The following is an 8,424-nucleotide window of genomic DNA, read 5'->3' on the forward strand; positions in this document are numbered from 1 at the left end:
ATATTAATAATATTATATAATAACAAATATTAATAATATTATATAATAACATATATTAATATTTTAATAACATATATATAATATTTTAATAACATATATTAATAATATTATGTAATATATTATTATATAATATTAATTAGTACATTATATCCTATGATACTATATTATAATATATTAAATTAAATAATATATTATTAAAGTATTATATTATATATATTATTCATATATTATATCAATTATTATATAATGTAGCATACTAAAATAATGTTAATTAGTAATTATTGTATAACATATTATATTTTTGTATAAATAAAATAATGTATAATATTAAATATTATTTTATTAAAATATTATATTAAATAAATTGATATTATATTATATTAATTATTATATATAGTATAGCATGTTAATATAACATAATATAATATAATATAATAATTAATAATAGTAATTTGTAAGTATAGTACAATGTATTATATTTTAATATAAAGTAAAATAATATTTATATTATAATATACTAAACCAATTGGATAAGTTAATTTAGATGTAATTAATAGATAAAATTATATTTTAATAAGGTATCACATCATCAATTATCCCACATGAATTGTTAAATCAAATGCTCAAATTATCCCATTATCCCACTTTATCCCACTTCATCCAACTCAAAATATCCTAAATGGATAAAATTATTCTATTAGAACAATTTTCCTAATTAGCCCTAATTTGTCCTAACCAATAACCCCTCTAAACGCAAAATAGAGGGAAACTTCCCTCTATTTATTTTCACGAAAATTAAAAAAACAAAACAAACACCCCAAAACCGGCCCCGTTCTCTCTCTCACACGCAAAAAAAACCCAAACCCCCGTTGCGCCTTCGATCCCCTCGCTACCAACTCTAAACTCGCCGACCCTGGAGGTCGCCGACGGAGGTCGTCGCCGCCCCTGGAGTTCGGCCCATTCTCTCTTTCTCTCACACATCAAAAAACCCCCGTCGAAGGTCGTCGCCGCCCCTGAATCTCTCCACAAGAGCCAGACCATCACCGACAACACCGTGACCATCCTTGGATCCTTCGATCACCGCCTCTCTGCCCTCGAGGCCGCCATGAGACCGACTCAGGTATTGAATCTCTCCTGCAGTTGAAGCCCTAGATCGATCTGATTCTCGTTCTGTTAGGGTTTGTTGATGTGAATTAGGGTTTTGATTTTGGATCAGGTTCGAACGCACGCGATTCGGAGGGCGCATGAGAATATTGATAAGACGCTTAAGTCGGCTGAGGTTATTCTCGGTCAGTTTGATCTCACGCGTCAAGTTCGTAGAATTTTTGCTTGAAATTTGAGTTTTATTGTTTTTTTTTTAAATCTGAACATTAATCCTAGATTAGACCTTTTTTGTCAATGTGAAACTGAAATTTTCTTCTGAATTTCATGCTGTACATGTTGTTGGTTATGTTGTTGGGTTTAATTATGTGGTGAATTTTGAAATAGAGTTGTGGAGTGGAAATTTCTCATTTTGATGAATGCGAGTTTATGTAGTGGGTTTTTTAATATTTGCGTCTATAATTTTATGATTTTGAAAGATATGGTTCATGAAGATATGGAAAGTTAGTTGTAAAAAAAATACTTGAAATTGAGGTCCTCAAGAAGAAGTAAACAATAGATCAGAGTGGGTTTGCAAAATTGGGCTACGACAACAACCTCAACACAACAAAACCTTTATCCTAACCTTTTGGATTCGTCTACACGAATCATTTCCTTCTAGTCAGTTCTATTATGAGTCATCTCTCTGTTAACTATTGTCATCTCGTTCTTAAATTAATTGCTTTGAATCAAATTCTTCAGGCCTATCTCTGGTCCTCTTTGCCTCAATAATTATAATATAATAACGTCTCCTAACTGGTTCATTTAATGGCCTAATTGTCAAAAGTCATGTTCTATGTGGTGTTTCCCAGCTCAGTTAGGCTTATTTTTGTGTAAAGTCAGTGATTAGTTTGTTCTTGAAATGTGTAGGCTGAGTCTAAGATTTTGAAGGGTCCACATGAGGATCTTTAAAGCTACTTGGAGGCGATCGATCAAAGCAGCTTCCAAAATCTGATGAGTGGACAAGGTTATGTAATGCATTTCTGTTGGAATCAAGGTGGCTACGATCAAAGCAACTTGCAAAATCTGATGAGTACCTCAAAAATGCCATTGTGAGTTCAGGAAGACCATGCAATAATTTATGACCGATCTTAATTTTCTAATAAATAATTAAGATATCTTAAATCATTGACTTTCGACAATATAGGACTTAGTGCTGACCATTCTGAGAGATTATACATGGAAACCTATTGACCCAGATATATAATACATATTATTGACTCTTATATTGTGTACTAATTAATCTTTGGTCTTCAGATGCTGCAGAGTAGTCATCAAGAGTACTTGAGACTAAAAGCGCGTGTTGAAGCTTATAATTATGCAAAAACTCTCATGCAAAAAACTCTCATGCTTGTAATTTGCATTATATATTCATAGCTAATTGAGATTTTTTAAATAAGCAGGTTGAGAGTATAGTTCTGAGCTGCTTTCTAGTCCTAAGGATGAATCTCCTGCTAATGTTGAAGCAGCTGTAAGTGATTTCTTTTTCTTGCTTATATGCAGATGGTTATTGTTTCTGACATTCTTTGATCTCTATTTCATATTGTTTCTTTTGTGATAACTACATGCATGTAGTTCTTTTGTCACAACTACATGCATACATCCCTTAGTTTGACCATATTATTACAGAGTTTGACATGACGCAAGTTGAACAGGTTGATTATCATTCTTGAATTCTCATCCTTTTCTCCCATTGTCTAAAAGAATTGCATGTTCATATCAATCTGTCAGTACAATTTTTAATGATGGTAAAATTTCAAGTTCCTGAATGTTTTTTTAACAGGTTGATTATGGTGAATGTTTCACAGAGTATTCAACAATCGGAATCTTACAATGCACTTCAACACTGAGGCTGCGGATGTCGTCAGCAATAGCAAGGGCCAGATGTCTGGCATACTATTAAATGCACTTCAACACTGAGGCTGCGGATGTCGTCAGCAATAGCAAGGGCCAGATGTCTGGCATACTATTAAAAAGAGTTGATACTGGAGAGCAGTCGTGTCGTCAGCAATAGCAAGGGCCAGATGTCTGGCATACTATTAAAAAGAGTTGATACTGGAGAGCAGTCGGTTCTAGAAGTGAAAGGTCTATTTTATGGTATAGGTCATCCTCCAAACAACCAGTTGCTAGAAGGTCAGGTTGAACTGGACAGCTCTGACTATATGTTGGTCAAAGAGGGTACTGCTAAAACTTCTGTGGAAGATGTCTTTGCTGCTGGTGATGTTCAGGTAATTTCCATTTTTTCCTTAGATTTCTGTTGGCAGTATATTGCTATTCATCAGACTCCTTAAACTGCTACACTTCTCATGGTAAGTCTGATTAGTAGTAGGCAAGTATTATTATATAGTTGCTTTGAGCTACTCCTAAATATATTGTCCATAAATTTTCAATATTCAAGAATTTTGCTGCTAGGATCATGAGTGGAGGCAAGCAGTAACTGCTGCTGGATCTGGATGTATAGCCTGCTTTATCTGTTGAGAGATATTTGGTGACCAATGATCTTCTTATTGAATTTCACCAGGTAATATGCTTCTAATACGCTCAATTTGTTCATGGACATTTACCATAGTTCATCTAAAAATTTATGCAGCTCCTGATCCTTTATTATATGTTTTTATTAAAAAGGGATTTAAGGTTTCTTCAGCATGAGTTTGGCACTAAATTATAAGCAAATTTGCTATAATGCATGTGTTTGCATTTATTACTATAGTAGTTTGAAGTTACACTTGCTCTTAACTGAGCACTTTTTTACATATTTGTTTATCAACAGCCTGTACGTGAAGAGGAAAAGAAGGAACTTTCAGATAAGGACGTGCAAATGGGCTTCGACATTACACGTACTAAGCACAAGGGCCATGTAATTATAAACATAATTATTGACTTATCATTCTAGAAGCTGGAATCCTCTAAAATGATATGGTGTTTGTCATCTATTTGAGAGTATGATGATGTTTATGCTATCCATCAGATAGTTTAACATTGAGCTTGTATATTGCAGTATGCTCTAAGGAAGTTATATCACGAAAGCCCGAGGCTAATATGTGTTCTATATACTGCACCAACATGCGGTCCATGTAGGACATTGAAACCTATACTGGGCAAGGTATTGTGCTCTTGGCCAATTATATCATTTCAAATGTTCATTGTATAGAGAGGTTTTAAACAAATAATCAGATCAATTCTGTCAAAAGTTAGATATGAAGCCCCCATATACCTCCTGTATATAACCAGACAAGTATCTGTCAAAATGCACCATATTATTGATCAGTTTATACATATGCGTACTTGTCTGGTTAAAGAATATGGCAATCAATCATCAATTTCTTTTATGTGCCGGTGATAGATGAATTTGATCAGAATGTACATTTTGTTGAAATTGACATAGAGGAGGATCCCGAAATTGCAGAAGCAGCAAGAATTATGGGAACACCGTGTGTTGTGCAGTTTTTCATAGTTTAAGAGCGTTCAAGAGCGTTCATAGCATGCAATTGTTGCCAATTTTGCAAGTTTGCAACTGCTTATATGCCTTTTGCTAAAAGTTTTGTGAATGACACAGAGCAAGTTGTGCTTGACGGGATTAACATAGTTGATTTTTTTCAGTCAGCAGTGACTTGTACTTTTTAGATATTTGAGACATTGTATTTTGGATATTCTTTATGTTTGTGATTTAGTTGTTTAAAAATTACTACTCGCATTTTATTTTAGTAAATTTTTTGTTTTGGCTTATAATTGTGCATGGTGTTAGGATCTTAAAATCATTTTATGACATTTATGTTTTTGGTTGTATAATTGCATGAGAATATTGTTATGAACATGTTGATTATCATTCTTGAATTCTCACATTACTATGGGTTGATAAGGTGCACGAGTTGTGCACGTTAACAGCACCAACGGTTAAACCGTTGGTGCAAACAACTTGCACCACGGTTAAACCGTTGGTGCAAACAACTTGCACCAACGGTTGAAACCGTTGGTGCTGATGTTTGCACCAACGGTTCCAACCGTTGGTGCATGGTTTTTTTATATTTTAAGAAATAAAATTAAAAAATATCAGTAGGTGCTGTTAAAACAACCGTTGGGGCAAACTTTGTCCTAACTCAATTTGCCCCAACGGGTGAAGTTGTTGCCCCCAACGGTTTGAACTGTTGGGGTCACTATCTGCCCCAACGGTTTGAACCGTTGAGGCTGACCTCTTTTGTACTAGTGAAAGAAAATATCTGATGAACTGAACCTAACCTTCACACGACATGCGTATAAAATGAATCGAGGCGCTCTGTGACGCCCCAGGGTTCACACAAGACTGCAGTCCAAGGTGAAATCCGGATTGTCAAACCTGCCAAGCATCAAACACCATGCTACGGCATGATTCACCATCACAGTCACTATCTCTTTAGTTGAATCAACAAATAGGCGAAGGTACTAAACAGGTAAATAATGGAAATAGAGCAAAACCAAATATACACTGAAGAAGCATGAAAATAATCATCAGTCAGCCCAACAAAATAAGATAGAAGTACCTCTGAGTCTGAAATAAACCTCAAGTAGAAAGAGTCAAATAAAGTATCACTATGTCTCTCAGCCTTTACAAAATGAAATGCAAGTTTAGAGTCTGAACATAAACAACTAACTGTGGAGTTCTGAAATAACTACTAAATAATAAATAACTAGATGGAATCTATGAAGAAATCCCATCAACCTGCGACTATCCGTGCGTCAGACTCGCTGCCTGAAAGAGGGGAAAACAACGAGCGTCAAAGCGCTATTGCGAGATCATCTCCACCTCTCCCCAGGGGAAGGGGTAGGAGTATATAGGAAATAGAGTTAATACATATACATATGAAATCATTCATAAAATTCTAACTAGAAATTAATATTTAGGAAATCACAACACGAGAGTTAGTACGTCGAACGATATAATCCAAACAGGGAAACTCTCATGTATATACCATGTCTCAAATTGTGACACCCTAAATACCAACTCCGAACCCTATGAATGAAAAACAGTAAACCAAAAAGGAAACACTCCAAACCTCAAGCAAATATCCGTCTCAATTTATACTCGAAAAGACAACTCTAACATAAGAGGGATCTCACCCAAAATAGAAATAAACTATGAGCCATATCATGTAAACCACGACCTTAAAGAAAGTACCCCACTCACGGGGATCCAATATGAAATCAAAATACGACAAATAGTACTTACATGTGTGCATTTCCTTATGCAATAACGATACTCTTGTAATATCATTACTCAATCGCTCTGTGACAATAGGTTTTATCTCCCTATCCCGGAATACAATGAAATGACGATACTTTTGTGATGTTCTCACTCAATCGCCCTGCGGAAATAGGTTTTATCTCCCTATTCCGGAATACAATTAAATGACGATACTTTTATATTACTCATACCCAATCGCCCTGCGTAAATAGGTTTTATTTCCCTATTATGGAATACAATGAAATGTGCTATGCTCTTCATGTTCATCTACTTAAATTAGGACAAAAAAAAACATTAACAGAACATATTCTAACCATTCGTGCACGTATCTTAGTGTGCGTGTCCATATCTAGTGTTTACTGACATCTCAGGTGTTAAACAACTCATAAACATGGTATCATAACAGTACAAGATCGAGAGGCTCGCTCGACAACTCAAACAGTCGACAAAAACATGCACAGGGCCACTTACAGGTTGGCGGTCGACTGCGATTATGCGGCGGTCGACCGCGACTAATTCCTGGGCTTACCCAGGTCTCGGTCCAGCACGTGGTCGACCACCGCTAGGGCACGGTCGACCGTGGGCTAAAATTACAGTATCTCAGGCTGGTTTTGTGTGTCGTGTTCATGTCGTGTTTAGGTGACTCAAACATGATTAAAACAACATGAAACTTGCATGAAAACATGCCTACAGCAGATAAAGACTTCTGGGAACAAATCCAACATATATAGCATGATTATTTGCATAAAATTCATATCAAAAACCCTAATTCATGCACATGAGCTTAAAATAAAACACAAATCATCTTTCATCAGATTTAAACCACTTTTAAATCATTTTCAGTTGATGCAGCATAATTATGTACCAAAATTACAAGTGCACAATTCATCAAGTTATAGTATAAAAATATCGATCCCATGAGGAAGGTGATTTTAAGAGATTATTAGAATTGGTTCTTATGTTTTGTGCGTGATAATTAGGAATAAAGAATAAGTGTGATTGTGATGGGTGATTTTTGTGAATATATGCAAGAGACAATAAATTGAATTTTAGAGGAAAGAAGAAAGAATCAAAGAATAAATGAAATCACAAGGCAAGAAAGAAGAAATAAATTGAATTTTAGAGGAAAGAAGAAAGAATCAAAGAATAAATGAAATCACAAGGCAAGAAAGAAGAATGAATAAAATCAAGAAATAAAATGAAATCACAAGGCAAGAAAGAAGAATGAATAAAATCAAGAAATAAAACCAAGAATGAAAAGAAAATTCAAGAAAGTCAAGATGGAGGATTCAATTAAAGATGTAAGAAATCTAGAATATAATCCACTAGCTAATTTTAATTACAAAATACAAACTATTCTTTTTTTATCATATTTCAACTAAGATTTATTAAGCATAGACTATCAAACCATTTAAGGAAAGTATAACCTATCAAATTATCATCTAAGTTAAAATTACTATTCATGATAAGAACAACAACAAGATAGTAATCCTAGAATTCATAAGCATAACCTATCAAACCATTTAAGATAAGCATAGATTATCAAATTCTTCTTCTACCAATTAGTTCTCTAGTTGATTATCCTAAACGTGAACATCTTAAGTGAAAGAGAATAATTCATACAATATAAAGGAAATTAGACTTAGTTTCATACAATTCTAAGATTCCTACAAGAATTAATTTCACATCTTAAGAAATAAAAACAAGAAGAAAAATAACTAATTACAAAAGAAAAAGAAAAGAAAAATCTAAACTATGAACAAGAAATAAATCTAACTACAAAGAATTAAAATCTGAAAAATCTAAACTATGAACAAGAAATAAATCTAACTACAAAGAATTAAAATCTAAACTACAAAATTAAATGTAAGAAAATAAATCTACTCTACAAATTAAGGTGCAAAAAGAAATAAAAAAGACAAGAAAATAAATCTACACTACAAGCATGAATGTAAATCTAACTAATAAACAATAATAAAGAAATTACTAAAAAAAAAATAAAAGAGAAAAATAAAAGAAATGCAAACCTTCAATTTGCTCTTCATCTCCATCCTCATCATTCAACA

At 33.8% G+C, this 8,424-nt stretch overlaps 1 pseudogene; it reads left to right on the forward strand.

Moving 5' to 3' along the window:
- On the forward strand, positions 805 to 4,859 carry LOC109844780 (annotated as a pseudogene).

The sequence above is a fragment of the Asparagus officinalis genome, chromosome 6 (genome assembly GCF_001876935.1).
Source record: "Asparagus officinalis chromosome 6, Aspof.V1, whole genome shotgun sequence".
Taxonomy (NCBI): Eukaryota; Viridiplantae; Streptophyta; class Magnoliopsida; order Asparagales; family Asparagaceae; genus Asparagus; species Asparagus officinalis.